General features: G+C 35.2%; 1 pseudogene; it reads left to right on the top strand.

The window, feature by feature from the left end:
- Positions 1-414: 414 nt before the first annotated feature.
- Positions 415-6,149, top strand: LOC130733696 (ARF guanine-nucleotide exchange factor GNOM-like; annotated as a pseudogene).
- The last annotated feature ends 11,192 nt before the right edge of the window (positions 6,150-17,341 follow it).

Here is a 17,341-nt window from a genome sequence, read left to right as displayed (position 1 = left end):
AAAATCGATCGCAATCGCCGCGATTCGTGCAACTGCACGGGTAACTTACTAATTCTTAAACAAAAAACAAGACATTTATTGGAAAATTCTAAATGTGGAATTAAGTCAAACACGTAAGTAAGACGTATACTACGAACTGAAACCCAACTCAAATTATAAAGACGTGCAATAGAGAATTGATTTATGGTTCAATCACATTTCTTTTTCTCAACCATCTCGTTCTCTCTCTTTTTCTTTTTTATATTTCTCTCTTCTTTCTTTCGGTATCATATCACATATTTTATCTCTTTTTTTTTCCCTTTATCTATTAAGTGGATGTGGAATTGATATGCCAACAAATAATTATTCTAAACTACTTGTAAAAGAAATAAATAAAAAAAGAAAGAAAAAAAAAAGTGGAAAAACAGAAGAAGAGAGGGTATGAAGAAGAGAAAAGAAAGAGATTTGAAGGAGGGAAAGAAAGAAAGAAAGAAAAACCGCCACAAACAATGGCGAGACTGGTGACTCAGTGATGCAATGTAACTCGCTCCGATTCCTCGACTCAGCTGAGCTCACCATCTTCGTAAGCCATCTTTCTTCTCCATCTTCCTCTTCATTCTTCCCTTTTTCAAGTTTTCTCTGTCTCAATTCACTTCAATGCTTCGGAATCGAAGCCTAACCAGACACACTGTTCAAAACTAAATTCTGAGTTGAAACCCAGTTCAATTTCCCCATGAATTGTGTTCTAATGAATTATGAAAGTGAACATTGTGTGAGAGAGTGAGGATCATGTTTTATAGAGATGCAAGAGAAGTTGTCTAGGTGAAAATAATCGATTTAGGATCAAATTGTAGTTGTGGTCTCTTTTTTAGATCATTTTCAAGACCCCATTTTGTGATATTTGTTAATGATGTTTTGGATTCAATGTTTCCAATGTAAAAATTTGATCTTTTTTTTAAAGTCAAATTGAAGTCAATGCCCCTTTCTATTGTGTATTTTTGAATTTGATAATGGTGGTGACGGAGGGTTGGAATTTATCTGTTGATTATGAGTTTGACATGATTGGGTAGGTTATGTTGTATTAGGAGGGACTGAGGGAGTGCTTCTTTTTGGATAGTCATGATAATGTGGTTGAATGTGAGGTGATCCAATTCAGAGCAGTGTTGTCAAATAGCGGTTACAGACTTACAGTGGTGCTATAGCGTAATGCTCTGAGGGCTCACGACTTTCCGCTATTGTCTGCTATGAGGGCTTAAAATAGCGGATTTTTGGCTTTCCGCCATTTTCCACAATCCGTGTTTAACAACAACTAAGAAAGATGTGTGTGGTGGAGGTGGAGTCCTGCTTCTGCATTTGAGACAGAGGGTGTTGTTGTATTCTGTTTTTGGTATACAATTGTGACAATGAAGGTTGAATCTAAGATCGTGTGCGAACTACTCAAGTCTCTCACTGCTAGCCCAATCTTAGTAGGTTGAGGATGCTGTGATCTTTGGTTTAGACAGTTAAAATTATCATTTTGTGTGGATTTACCAATGCCATATTTGAATATTTCACGCAATTATGATCCTGCTTTTGTATGTGCATGATTGTGTGTGCTTACTGCTTAGTGTTTAGAGAAATGCTAACAGCAAACTCTTTCCAACATACGCTCAATTATTGGGCATATTTCATGTGGGTCACACTAAAATGAAACCGGGCCTGAGATTTTTGTGTTCAACATGTATGCACTATGTTGATCAATTTGGATGATTCTTAGGTTGCATTTCATATGTTTATTTTTTTTTCATGGTATTTTAGTTAGTTGCTGGCAGATTCGTTTGTATTTTTTGTCTCTCTTTTTTATTTCAAAGTATGTTTTCCCAAGGGATTATGTTTCTTAAGGTGTTATGTTGTCAAACCTCCACCAGATCCTTTCTGTTCAAAGAGTATTGTGAAAATGGGACGTCTAAGGCTTCAAGCTGCTATTAATGCAATAGAGGAGGAGCCTGAGGAGTGTTATGCTGCATATCCTCACAAAACAACTTTAGCAAGCATGATCAATTCAGAAATTGGTGCTATTTTGGCAGTCATGCAAAGAAATGTAAGATGGGGAGGGCACTATATCTCAGGGGATGAGCAGATGGAGAACACTCTGATTCAGTCTTTGAAGTCACTAAGGAAACAAATCTTTTCATGGAAGAATCCTTGGCATGCTATTAACCCTACCTTGTATCTCCAGCCATTTCTGGATGTGATTCGATCAGATGAGACTAGTGCATCAATTACAGGTGCTGCTTTGTCATCTGTTTACAAGATCTTAACTCTGGATGTGATTGATCAAAATACTGTCAATATTGAGGATGCCATGCATTTGGTGGTTGATGCTGTCACTAGCTGCAGATTTGAGGTGACTGATCCTGCATCAGAAGAAGTTGTTTTAATGAAGATACTTCAAGTTCTCCTGGCATGTATGAAAAGTAAAGCATCTACAATGCTAAGTAACCAACATGTTTGCACCATAGTTAATACGTGTTTTCGGATAGCTCATCAGGCCAGAACCAGAGGTGAGTTGTTGCAGCAGATAGCACGGTATACAGTGCATGAGCTTGTTAGGTGTATCTTCTCACACCTTCAAGATGTCAACAAGACACAACATGCATTGATTAGTGGAAGCTCTACTTTGAAACAAGAGGTACACAATTCATGTTACCTTATAGATTACATTCTTGTTTTTCATTTAATCATTTTTCCTTTTATGCAAAACTACTAGACTAGTACTATGCTATAAGTTATTGGCTCTGTTTGCAATTTGTTGAATCATCTATAGAAGAAAGCTTCACTTCTCTTTATCTGATTAGAATATTATCACGTCCATATTTAAATTTCCAATTTCCAATTTATGTCATAATTTGTACACCATGGATTTTAGTGTGTGGACTTCACCGACCTCCCTTTTCCTTGTCTCCCCATCCCACGAAAGTAAATGGAGTAGTTTTGCAGTTTGTGTATAGTTGGGGTCTAAGGAAGGATTTGTTTTGTGGATGGTTACTAATAGTGACTTTAAGTAGTCAAATATGCAAATGTTTGAAGAGAATCTATTAATTGTCTTGCATAAAATGAAAACCTTTTTGGTGGCTCAACAAATGAATTTTGAATTTGATATTGAGGACAATTATGAATGAGTACTTGTTTTTATTGGTTATTTATCCAGACAGGAGACTTAAATAATGGGGATGCTTTTGGAAATAGAAGATTGGAGAATGGAAGCATGAGTACTGAATATGATAATCAGCCATTATCCACAAACTTTGCTCCCAACGCGAGTGCTGGGACAACAACTGTGATGGAAGAAAAAACAGCTCTCACTATTAATAGTAAGGAGGCTTTACCAAACATGCATGGATGGTTTCTTAGCCGTTGCAAAGATTTCAGCATGTCATCATCTTGAAGATGTTCTGGATGATCTGGTAGTGTCTCTGTGTAAGTTCACTACTCTTTTGAACCCTTCATCAGCTGAAGAACCGGTCCTTGCTTTTGGAGATGACATAAAAGCAAGAATGGCAACTGTAACAGTTTTCACTATTGCAAATAGGTATGGTGATTTCATTCGCACAGGTTGGAGAAGTATTCTTTATTGCATCCTTAGATTGCACAAGCTAGGTCTTCTTCCTGCCCGTGTGGCCAGTGATACAGGTGAAGAGTCAGAGCTTTCTTCTGAAACTGGGCATGGAAAACCTATTGCAAATTCTATATCCTCAGCTCATATGCCACCTATTGGTACTCCAAGGAGATCCTCAGGATTGATGGGAAGATTTAGTCAACTCTTATCTCTTGAATCTGAAGAGCCAAGATTACAACCCACTGAACAACAACTTGCTGCTCACCAACGCACCCTACAAACAATACAGAAGTGTCACATTGACAGCATATTCACTGAGAGTAAATTTCTTCAAGCTGAATCTCTATTGCAGCTTGCAAGAGCACTCATTTGGGCTGCAGGTCGAGCTCAGAAAGGGAACGACACCCCTGAGGATGAAGATACAGCAGTTTTCTGCCTGGAATTGCTGATTGCAATAACTTTGAATAACAGGGATAGAATTGCACTTCTTTGGCAGGGTGTGTATGAGCATATTTCCAATATTGTTCAGTCAACTGCCATGCCTTGTGGCTTGTGCTCTTGTAGATAAGGCTGTTTTCGGACTCCTGAGGATTTGCCAGCGGTTGCTTCCCTACAAAGAGAACATTGCTGATGAACTTCTTAGGTCATTGCAACTTGTCTTGAAGCTTGATGCCCGGGTTGCAACTTGTATTCTCAGATCACTGGTAGGGTGGCGTTCAATTACATCACTACTTGCCATCACAGCTAGACACCTAGAAGCCTATGAGACTGGGTTTGATGCACTATTGTTCATAATGTCCAATGCAGCCCATCTGATGCCAGCTAATTATGTTCTTTGTGTAGATGCTGCTAGGCAGTTTGCTGAATCTCGTGTTGGACAGGCAGAGCGATCTGTACAGGCACTAGATCTCATGGCAGGCTCTGTCAATTGCTTGTCACAGTGGAGTAACGAAGCTAAGGAAGCAATGGATCAAGAGCAAGTATTTAAGTTGTCCCAGGATATCGGGGAGATGTGGTTGAGGCTTGTGCAGGGGCTAAGGAAAGTGTGCTTAGACCAGAGAGAGGAGGTTAGAAATCATCCATTATTATCTTTGCAGAGGTGCTTGACAGGAGCTGATGGGATTGATCTCCCACATGGACTGTGGTTACAGTGTTTTGATCTGGTCATCTTTACTGTGCTTGATGACCTGCTTGAAATTTCACAGGGTCACTCTCAAAAGGATTACCGCAACATGGAAGGCACGCTTATCTTAGCCATGAAGCTCTTATCTAAAGTTTTTCTCCAAATACTCCAAGATTTGTCACAATTGGCAACCTTCTGCAAATTATGGTTAGGTGTCCTAAGCCGAATGGAAAAGTATATGAAGGTGAAAGTTAGGGGAAAAAGAAGTGAGAAACTTCAAGAGTTAGTGCCTGAGGTGCTTAAGAACATCTTGCTTGTTATGAAGACAAAGGTTATACTGGTGCAGAGAAGTGCCTTAGGTGGTGATAGTTTGTGGGAACTGACATGGCTACATGTGAATAACATCGCTCCATCTTTGCAGGCGGAGGTCTTCCCTGAACAGCATTCTGAGCATTTGCAGCACAAGCAGAGTGAATCATCAGTGGGAAGTTTGATGCCTGATGAAACGGGCTACATCCCTTCAAATGAAACAGAAAGCCATGATGATACTGGCATTGTTGTTTAACTATAGCTAAAGTATTATGGCTTCCTGAAACCAGTTTTGCTGTTTATGACGTATGAATCCGTGATCAACCTTGGTAGTTCTCATTCAAGGCCGGGTTCTCATTCTGACATTGCAGAGTATCGTGGTTCACATTCACACCCTAATTTTGTTTGGAGCAGTGTTATCAAATAGCGGCGCTACGCCGCTATAGTGTAGCAGAATTTTGGCTAATCGCAACGCCGCTATTGCCCACTATAGCGCGCTATTCCGCTATTTGCCACTAAATAGAGGCCGAAATAGCGGATTTTTGGCTCACCGCGATGGTCCGCCAGCGATTTGACAACACTGGTTTGGAGCTCATAGACGCAAAGGACTACGGGACAAGGGTAACCAGGTAGTTTTCTCAGTTTGAAGATGCAGCGAAGTTGGGTGAGTTGAATCTCATGTTAACCTTTCAATTAGTAATTTTTTGATAAAAATATGTTGTGGCTGGAGTTAGACTTCTGCTGCACTTCTACTAGAGGGTGCTTAGGGCTTCCCCTTCCTAACCATGGGACTACCTCAGGGACAGGTTAACTAAAAATTTCCTCAAATAGATTTTTGTACAGAACCTCAAATCATGTGTTACCGTTAGATGCATTTCACTGGGTAATGATGCAAACAGGAAGGTTCTCATTTTGCAGGTCATAAATGTATAGAAAAAAGCATCAAATATCTTGTAAAATCCAATAGTATCATACCTAAAGCATATATTGTATATGTAGGTGAGTTAATAGAATTTTTGCCTAAAGGTAAAAGTAGCATTAGTATCTGAAACTTGGGCCAATTGCTTGAATGATGTCAAATTTATTTGTAGGATGAGGGGCCAAATTTGATTGATAGTTGTTATAAAGTGGTCATTCTATAACCTCTAAATTCATTATAGGATTCTATTAAGTAATTACGGATGGTCACAAAACACTAATCATCAACAGTGACTGCTGATGATTTTAGCCTCTCCATCTTAAAAATAAAAAGTTAACATATATGTAATTTTGAACTATCGTTCACAAGTTGCATGGGAGTGAAGACAATTTCCGTATATAATATAATAGCACGAGTCAATGACTTTGACATCTTACTATCTTTATAGTTTACATGATTCATTTCTGTTCTGTTATTGTCTTTGCTGTTGGAATTATGTACCTATAACTATCTTCACAACATTTTCTAATTCGTTTTAGAAATGGTTATATTGTCCTTGTTCGTGAGCACTTTGCTTTGTATCTATTATTAGCTTTTTTGGTTACATCTATTATTAGCTTTTTAATTCAATTGATTCAAATTTTTTCTTTTTGTTGGGACTTAAAACGGTATTTAATATGATAACTGATAAGGGTATTTTATTAGCAGAAATGCTTAATAGTAGAGTACGAAACTCACGACCCTATCAGCTCCTTTGTTTGTTTCAATTATTTTTTTGAAGGTTTGTTTGTTTCAAACTTAATTATCACTATCTCATGATTTTTCAATTTGGATTGGTTTCTAATACTCCTACCTCAGCTATTCTTGTCTTTTGTCTGTCATTCCTTCGTACTAAATAGCATAGCTCTTTTATTAGAGGTAAGTACTCAAAATTTATTTTTTATATTCCAAATCATTATAAGCTCCTCAAATATTAAGATAGAAAATGAGAGCTTAGACTTTTTGGTAGAAGAAAACTGATGACAAGACTAATTTTTTTAAATTTTAAAAATAAAGACTTGTTTTGCAAAAAAAATAAAATCTTAGAGGCTAAAATTATACATAATTCAAATTAGAAGGATCACTTAAACATATAAATTTCATATTTTTAGAAAAATAAGAGTAAAGTTCTATTTCAGTCCATGAAAGATTCTTTTTAAGAATTGATTCATAAATCAGTTTACTAATTAACTTCGTCCTTTAAAGTTTATATTCTCAAATTTCAAGTGTAGTTTATGCATATACAATAATAAAGTTGAAAGATATGCTCAAAAAAAAAAGTTGAAAGAGACTGGTTCGAATCGATAGTAGAATGATTAAACTGTGATATATTTGAATTGAGCTATCAATTTGATCACATTAATTTATATAAACTTGAATTGATAGCGATTAAAATAGGTTTTACACATCAATTTCATGGCCTAAATTAATCATGTGGTGCACAAGGTTTGGCTGTTCAAACTCAATCTTAATCGATAGACCAAAAAACTAAAACTTCATTCTTAATTGTAGATTATACCGTTACAAACGTGCAGAAACATTAGCATAATTACACAAGTAACTCCATTCTTTATGCCAGCAAAAAATTGTAGCCTTATCGTTTCTCTTGGGAGCGGCTTTTGCATGGGAATATCATATTATGTCACCAGTCCAAGTGATTAAGTCAGACTAATATATAATTTAAATATTCAATGAAATGGTTCTTAAATAAGTCCTTTGTTTGCAATGATATTACTCCCCGAGAAAAGTCCACCCAACATTTATTAAAACTAAAACTAACAAGAACTTCCTGCCAAATGCTCTACATAGATGATTTAGAAAGAGTCCATAGTCATTTTAGGATGCGTTTGTAACGGCTTAGTTAAGCGCTTAAGGCGATTAACGTATACTCATAAGCTATAATATGAGAAGTTTATTAGTATAAGTTGAAAATAAATTATAGTATGTATAAGCTAATTTGAACAACTTAGGAAAATAAGTTCAAAACAACTTATAACTAGACCATACACTATTATAAGCTCTCACGCACTTGCATATGTGTTTATGTTATAAGATAAACTCAAATAAACTCTTCTAAACATGGTCTTAATTGAAAAATATAGTGTCACTCTAATCCGTGTCCCTACTAACTACTAAGGAAATTGACAATAATAGTCACTCAAAGATGAAATCAAATTTCAATTTAATTAGTCTTTTAGAGACTAAAATGAATTATCTTTTTTTCATCTTTTGAGTTACATTAATCGTGATCTTCAACTTTTAAGTACCGAATTGATTCTGTTTTGTCTTTTAGAAACTATTTTTCTTATTTACCAACAAGGTGTTCATCCAGCAGTAAGTGTGTTGGACCCCCTGTAAGGGTGAGAGCTTATGTTAGAACCATGAGAAAATCATATGTTGGGAAAAATCTTCAGGAAACATATGTAAAGACCAAAAACTATTTTTTTTTCTTCGTATTTTCATCTTTTAGTGACTAAGTCAACCTCGTGTCTTTTTAGAGTCAAACTTACTATCCGCTCTTTAAAAATATTAATTCCTTTTGGAAACTCATTCATTAGTTAACATAACAATAATAGTTGACGTACCCAAGCAGCAGAAATTATTGATATGCAATATGTGTGTTTGGAAGAAGTTTTCGATTGTCACTAAATGCAAAATACCTACAAAACATGTTTATTGCAAGGTGGTAGGGTCTATGTCCAAAAACACATGTGGATTTTGCGATTTACTGAATTGTATGTATAAGCATCGTAGTATTAACTATTAAGGAATGAAACCTCAAAATTTTCAAACCCTTCATTGAATTAGTTAGTAGACTTAACAAAATAGTAATAAAGTCCTCTATCTATTTTTACAGCTCATGCTAGCTAATCCTCCATATATAGTTAGTTTATGTCTATAAAATTAGTCCTCAGTTAAGGATTAAAGAGGACTAATGTGATATGAAAAAATATATTGAGGATCATATTAGTCCTCAATTAAGAATTTAAGTATGTCAATTCTGAAAAACCATTCTGAAACTCTTATGTGTGAACTAAAAAATCTTAGTTTGTTTTCTGGGTGGTAACTGTTTCTGCTTTGTACGACAGAACCAGCAAGGAAAGCATGCTGCCAGGCCGCCAGGGTACTGTATTTACAATTTGCTTTGCAGAGAATGATAGATTTAATTAATCCATCATTAGTTTGACTTATAAATTTGACTTGTTTGCTTAACTTGATATGAGAGGAAAATGTGTTTGAGATTCTGTCATTGTTTCTGAGAGACACGTGTAGAAGGAAAATGTGTTTCAGATTATGCAAGTCAATGTTTGAATTGGGAATCCTAACCACAGCATAAAGTATTAATTAAATATAATTTGTTCATGGACGACAGAAAGGAATGAGTTCAACATCTTGAAATGCATTTATGCATATGATGAGCTTCACAAGTCACAAACAACACAAGAGTAATATTCTTCTGTGTTTATTTTCTTTTTCCTCCTCCTTTTTCCCCTTTTCCTCTGTTTGGTGATTCCTTAGGCTTTGTTTGGATTGGGGGAGGGGGATGGAGTGGAGTGGAGTGGTGGGGAAGGAGGGAGTGATCCATTGTTTGTTTTATTTAAAATATGATGGAAGGGAGTGGTAAGTAGTGGTCTAAGATCCATCATGCTCCATTACTTTCCTTCATATTTGCTCCACCCCAAATTGGATGGAAAGGAATGGAAAGAAAAACTAATCACTTAATTAAATTATAAAAATACTATTCTACCCATGATAACCTCCATTCATAACTTCTCCTTGTTGGTGGCCCTAATTTTCTACCATCCATCACGTAACAATCTGACTTTCTCCTTTGCTTTGCTTTTGCCATTGATGATTGAATCTTTTGATTCTTCCTGTATCAAATATTTTGTAGGCAATCTTTCTATACACGATTTTTTTTTGTAAAATCTAAAATTAATAACATTCATTTTCTCCAAAAATTGTAAAACGAGTACAAAATCCTTAGGCCATAGCTTAGAAAAGCAGTCAATTACGACAATATCATGCTAATGCAAGTACAAGCCAACCGGTTTTCATTTAAATAAAAGCACACATGCTGCAGATCTTCTTGGGCACATGGTCAACTCTTTTTCCATTTCAAGTTTTTCCTCTGGCTTTAACCAAGGCAGACACCAGATTGTCATAGTTTGTAAAGATGTTGAGTTCTGCATAATGTATTCTGCAAATCGTTTCTCATTTTTTTCTCCACTATAATTTGTAAGTGTGCACTTCCTGAACTATGAACAAAGGCATTAACCAGATCATAAGATATTGAATATTGACTACCAATTTTCAATTACTTTTTGAGCTTGTCTTTTATTTTAAAATAAGGATAATATAGGAATAACAAAAATTATAACGCATTCCGCTCCTTCCATTATCCAAACAATGTAGTGGTAACTTTATTCCGCTCCGTCGTAAAATATCCAAACAATGGAATGAAATTTTTATTCCATTCCGCTCCGCTCCATTCCGTTCCATTATATTCCATTCCGCTCCGCTCCATTATGTTCCATCAATCCAAACATAGCCTTAGTCAATTAACCTTCCGCATGTTTGGGGGAAGGGAGAAATTCATTTGCCAATGATGTTTGCATATGTCAGATTAGTCAATTAAGCCGTAGGGGTGCACATGGGTCGGGTCAACCTAATAAATCCATTCAACCCAATCCGATCAAATGGTAAAAATGCGGGTTGGATTGGGTCAACGGGTCCACCGGAAGGATTTTATTATGATCCAATCATCTTTGAATCGGATATCGGATTCCATAATAATCCATCCAATCCAACCCGAAATTCAATCATCTAATAATAATATATTATTTAATATATATTTTTAATAATTTTAATTTTTTACCTAACCTACTAATCTTAATAATATATAAGGCTCATCCACCAATGTGGGTCATATTGCTTTATAATTTCCAAATGTCAGCATTTTATTGGTTGTTTTCATTGAATTTCCACATGGCTATTGTTGATTGGTCTAAATCTTTTAATTTTGATTGGTCAAAATTAATTAGTCCATAAATAAATAAATCAATCAATCAATCAAACATTAAATCCCTTATAATTGAAATAATGACTCCAATAAATACCTATAATTGGTGAATATAATTAATAACATTACAAATTTAAAATATATTTCGTTCATTAATTTTTATTTATTTTTATTCATGTTTAAGTTTATAGTTAACATTCTTTTAAAAAAAATTATTTTCTTAAAACATATTGGAGGTAAAAGACCATATTCAATTTATATTTGAAATTCGAATTTCCTTCAATATAATCGTTCAACTTAATGACTTCAATCCATAACTAAAGTCAATGCAATTAAAATTAATTAATGTCTATGATTAATTATTTTTTAATAATTTAATCAATGCATATTAATAATTTTGTAGGGAAACATATTAATAAATTATAAATGATATTAATGCAAATTTAAAAAAGAAATCTTTAGAGTATTATAAGAATTTAATAATAAACAAATAAAAAAATCCTATTTTAGATACCCACAATTATCAGAAAAATTTATGTCTTGAAATTGAAGTTAATGATTCTAATTAATACTTAAAACGAATGAATAATTGTAATTACATTTTTTTCAAATACCAATTTAAATTAAAAAATTCGAATTCAAAATTTATTGTGAATTTAAATATAGTTTTAATAGAATTTCTGACTATCAAAAGATAATTCCTATGTTAGACCCATACCGTTACTAAACATTTTACCATTTATTATTTAACTTAATGACTCGCATCAATACATAAAGTCAATACAATCAAAATTTAATTAATGACTACAAATAATTACCTTTTTAATATTTTAATCAATATATTCTAATAATTTTTGCACGCTATTAAATGCAAATTTAAAAAATCAAAAAAATCATTTGTAGACTGCATTTTTGTTTAATATTTGCTGCTTTTTTTGTTTATTTTTCAATTTGCTTTTCTCCTTCTCTAAGAAGGTGGTTTAGGGCAACAAAGCTTCATTTGTACTGCTTTAGGGCCCGTTTGGTGTGACGTATAGTATAAGGCCTGATAGTATAAGGCCTGATAGTATTAGGCCTGATAGTATAAGCCCTGATAATTTTCTTATACTATACAGCGTTTGGACATACACTGTATAATTTACCATATCGTTTAAATTAATGCAATTTTATGTTTAATGAAGTATTGAATAATGATATAAAATAAAAATCAAATATGGAGGTGATTATAACGGTGGTGGCGGTGGTGATGGAAGTAGTGGTAGGTTGGTGGTGGTGGTGGCAATGGTGGTAGGTTGGTGTTGGTGGCGGTGGTGGTGACAGTGGAGATAGGTTGGTGGTGGTGGTGGCAGCGATGGTGGTTGTGGTGGTGGTGATGATAGGGTGGTGGTGGTGGTGGTAAGGCGGTGGCGGCTACAGTGGAGGGTGGAGGCAATGGTGGTGGTGGTGGCGGCGATAGGGTGGTGGTTGTGGTGTCGGTGGTGGCAATAGAGTGGTGGCGACAATTATGGTGGTGGTGGCGATAGGGTGGTGGTTGTGGTGGCGGTAGGGCGGTGGCGGTGGCGGCAACATCGGTGGTGGCGGTGGTGGCAGCGATGGTGGTTGTGGTGTTGGCGACGATAGAGTGTGGTGGTGGTAGTAAGGCGGTGGCGGCTTAGTAGGGTGGTGGTGACGGTGGAGGGTGGAGGCAATGGTGGTGGTGGTGGTGGTGGCGATAGGGTGGTGGTTGTGGTGTCGGTGGTGGCGGCGATTATGGTGGTGGTGGCGATAGGGTTGTGGTGGCGGCGATTATGGTGGTGGTGGCGGTAGGGCGGCGGCGGTGGTGGTGGTGGCAACACCAGTGGTGACGGTAGGGCGGTGGTGGCGGCGGCGGCGGTGATCGGATGGTGGTGGTGGTGGTGGTGGTGCCAATGGTGGTGTAAGTTGGCAGCAATAGAGGGTGGTGGTGATGGTGACTTATACGTCGCAACCTTATCATGTCTTATCCATCACTCACATGATGGATTAAATAATACGTCATTTTAACGTATAAGGGGACTTTGATGGATAAGCTTATACAATACAATGTCATCACCAAACAATGGATAAACTCATAATGTATTGTATAAGCTTATACTATCATGCCTAATACGGCGTGCCAAACGAGCCCTTAATGTCATTTGTTTATGTAGTTGTGTCTCACTTTGAGGCTAACCTTCTAACTGCAGGTATCAAGCATTTCACTTTGAGGCTAACCTTTTAGCTACTATTTATGCCCTTTATTAACCTTTAAAAGAATCGGTCAAATTTATTTTTAAGATAAAATGAAATCACTGAATCAAATATTTGATCACAATATAATATATAGATGATTTAAACTGATTGATTATTTCTATTGTCTCAGGACTTAGGAGCAAAGCTCCAACAGTGGAAGTGAGGCTCAAAAATTTGACTATTGAGGTTGATTCCTATGTTGTCAGCAGAGCTTTGTCAAACCCACCAAGCTTTGCATTGAACATTGTAGAAATATTTCTTGGTGCATGTGGGATTAGTACTGCTATGAGAACATAACTCATAATTCCAAGTACGTCTCTGTCTTGCTCTTTCATCTTTTTCATTAATCCTTACACACTAGATTCAGCTAATTACTGATGCTCATTCTCTCTTGAGTTCATTTTCTAGCTGAGATAAGAAGGAAGTGCTTTAGTAATGAAATACAAACCCTTTCTCAACTAAATTTCAGTTTCATTGACATGTTGAACTTACCTAACACATTGTTTATGCTTATTTTCTAATTAGTTTTTATTTTCATTTGTGGTTCAAATTTTTCTTCATTGTTACGAGATATATATGTTTCATTGCACAAGTACTATATCTTTTCTCTTCTCTCTATGTGGTTACATGATTGCAAATTTTTTATCTTATTTATCCTGTTCATATTTTTCCTCTTTTCTCTCTTATGTGGTTATGAGTACTCCTACATGTTAGAGTAGATAAAAGGAATTCCAACTAATATTCAAATTAAGAATCGAAGGAATTGTTGTTCAATTGCCTTTGAGTTTGTGGGCTGATGGGTTTTCTTCAGAATTATGCTTCTACTATTTCCTCTTTACTATCTTTGTAATAATATTTTACTTTTTTCTTTATTCCAGATTAGAAGCTGAGATGTTTCTCATAGAAACCACCCTTGGATTATATGACCGTGACTGCTTCCTCTATTGCACCCCGACGAGCTCTATTTTTCCGTCAATCAACTTTCTGAAGAATCTCCTTTACCATTCCTGTTCCGAATACCAAGAGTTGTCGGAGCAACTTTTTACGATTGGAGCAGTTTACTAATGTGACTTATACTAAACAACCAAGGGGGAAAGAAGACATTATAAGATAGCTTGAACATAAAATGGGTGAGCGAAGCAAGACGTTGAGTTCTTGGTCCCTGTAAGTTTTCTTTGTTTTTTTTTTGTCTTCATTTGTTTGCAGACTACTATTAATGCAAGAGATTTTTATTACTTTTATCTCATTCAATCTTTACGAATTCCCAACTGCTTATTGTGTTTGGTGTCAATGTTTAAGTTGGTTACATTGCTTACTATTATTGTTGAACTCATCTGCCCTATATGATGATAGTTCTTTTACACACTGTTTGGTTCAACGGAGGGGAGGGGAGGAGAGGGATTTTAATGGAGGGGAGGGAAGGGGAGTGGGGAGGAATTTTAATACTTATTATGTTTGGTTGATAGGAGGGAAGGGAAGAGAAATAACTATTTTTGTTTGGTTCAGGAAGGGGAGGGAAAAAGTTTTATCACTAAATTACTTAAGTATCCTTATTTTTAATTTCCAAAATAATCACAATAATCAAAGATAATTTTCTTTTTGAAACTAGAAAGATAATTTGTTCATTCTACAGCAACTTGCCAAATTCAATGAACACATGTTTGTACAATTGATGGTATTAAAAAAGAAAACTTTTTTAAGAGAAAGAACGTAACTTTAGTGATATTTGCACTAAAATTGTACTAATTGATTTGTTCGTTTTCCAAACCCATCAATATACCTATCTATTTCTGATCTAAACCACCTCTGTCACTCCCAAAATCAAAACGAAAGAAAACTTCAGTCTGTATACTATAGCAAACCCTACGGTAGTCACACCTGATAAAACATTAATCGGAAATAAATAAAAAACCATGTGATATCCATCTATGAAAAAAAATCAGAGGAAGAGGAAGAACGTTTGGAAGAAGAGGAATTACCCTAGGGAGAATGGAGAACATATGCAGAATAAACTTGGAATTCTAATATAGTATAAGGATATTTTTGTTCAGATAATTATTTCCCCTCCCATTCCCCCCACTTTTGAAGGGGAAATAAAATTGAGTTAGGAGAGAATTTGGTCCCCTCCATTTCCCTCCCCCCTTCTAAAAATTGAATCAAACAACTTAAGTTTTAAAAAACCTCTCCCCTCCAACCAAACAATGTGTTATATAAAGTAAAGGTTTGATTCAAAAGAAGAATTGTCACTTGGAAGTTATGTTATTCTAATATTTTACTTGAACTCTCAAGATAAATAGACATTTGGCATTTATTAAGCATAGAATAAATGATAGTTGTATTGGAGATATAGAATTTTGAGTGCATTGCTCTTGAGTCTTGAGTGAATTCTCATGTTAGAAGCTATTGCATCCTCCACGGGATGTCTTATCAATATGTGCAGCTAGATGACTTTTATAATAATATTGCAGGCTTATATGTATTTGTAACTTTTGTAATTGGTTACATGTTGTTTTGGTGATACCTAGCTTTAGATAATTTTGATTCTGCAAATCTTATGAGTTTAATTTTTTCTATCTCTTAGAAGTAATAATACATAGATCAGTTTATTTTTTAGCATTGCTTTACTAAGGATGATCCTTCACTTCTCATATAGCAGAACTTTTAGGGGGTCAAAGAAGCATATCATGTAGTAGCACTTCAAGGGGATCAAAGAAGCAGGTGAAATGTGAATTTTTAGATGCTATGATAATCATATTCAATTACTACGGAAGGATATAATTAATAATTTATTAATGAAGTGTCGAATATTCATGAGTGAGTTTTAGAGCTTGGAGTCATCGGATGCTATTAGAGGGAGGAGGTGGAAGAAGAAGAATAGTTAAAAGTCACTTGAAGCTGAACCGTTCAGATTAGGTAAAGAAAAGTTTCTATTTGCTGCAAGAGATTGTCAAGGGATACATGGTTATGTTAATGTGTGTTTTTTGGTAGAGAGAACAGTTGGTTAGCTCTTGGTCAATACTTTTACTTGGTTTATTACATGCATTTTATTTTTCCACAGTGATAAAATCTTTATCTTTTTTGCAGTTAAGGAAGTGCCATTGTCGGATGACAGAAGCTGAAGTTGAATGACACAACAAAAATATGATTGAACGACACAACAAAATTTATATTTGTATATTGTATGATGCAAGAAACATACAAACTTCTACCTTAAATGTAGTGTATAAGGAAGTTTTTGGTAATATTTGTTGTATTTTTTTTGTGCATGGGAAAATTAACATTTGTTGTATTGAATGAACATGTATTTACTTATTCTTTTATACTACGTAAATTATCCAGTTTACGTATTGAAGATTTTTACAATTAAACAACATAACTAACATGTAAGATACATACTATCACGTTTTTTTCAACAACAAAAAAGATACATACTATCACAGTTTAATTTAAATAAATGTAAGTTAATTCATTAATATATAAAAAAATGAACAACCTAAAATTTCCGTGGAACGCACGGGTCATCACACTAGTAGGGTATGTAATTTATGGAGACTTGGATCCTATTATTTGAGTGATTTTTAGGAGACCTTGAGACTAATTTGTTTGTAATTACTTATCATATTTAAAAACTTGAAATACTTGTTTAGTTATGTGTTGTTGTATATATGTGCGTAGACGATAATTATTAACTTATGATGTAATCGCATGTTAGAGACTTAAAGTACTTGTTTCTTAATATTTTTCAATATTTCAAATTTATTTTTATTTTAATATAGCGATCCAATCAATCCATCCAAACCAACCCGAAGATTGTCGGATTGGGTTGGTTCGGATTCGTAGGTGAAAATTCACAAAATCCAACCAAACCCAACCCAAACAGTTATGATCGGTTCGAGTCCTAATTATCTTGAAAATCCATCCAACTCAACCCATGTGCAGCCCTAAATTAAGGTGTGTCCGGTCTATAACACATTTTTTTTGGTAGGCCAATAAATTGTATAAAAGTGAAGTACGATGGGTACTTCAACCAAAACAAATAGGCCAAATGCTAGAGAAGAAAACTCAGAGCAAGAAGCTAGTAAAGAAGAACTATACAAACAT

Source organism: Lotus japonicus, chromosome 1 (genome assembly GCF_012489685.1).
Source record: "Lotus japonicus ecotype B-129 chromosome 1, LjGifu_v1.2".
Lineage (NCBI taxonomy): Eukaryota > Viridiplantae > Streptophyta > Magnoliopsida > Fabales > Fabaceae > Lotus > Lotus japonicus.
The sequence above is the reverse complement of the archived record's forward strand: the minus strand, read 5'-3'. Positions and strand labels throughout refer to the sequence as shown.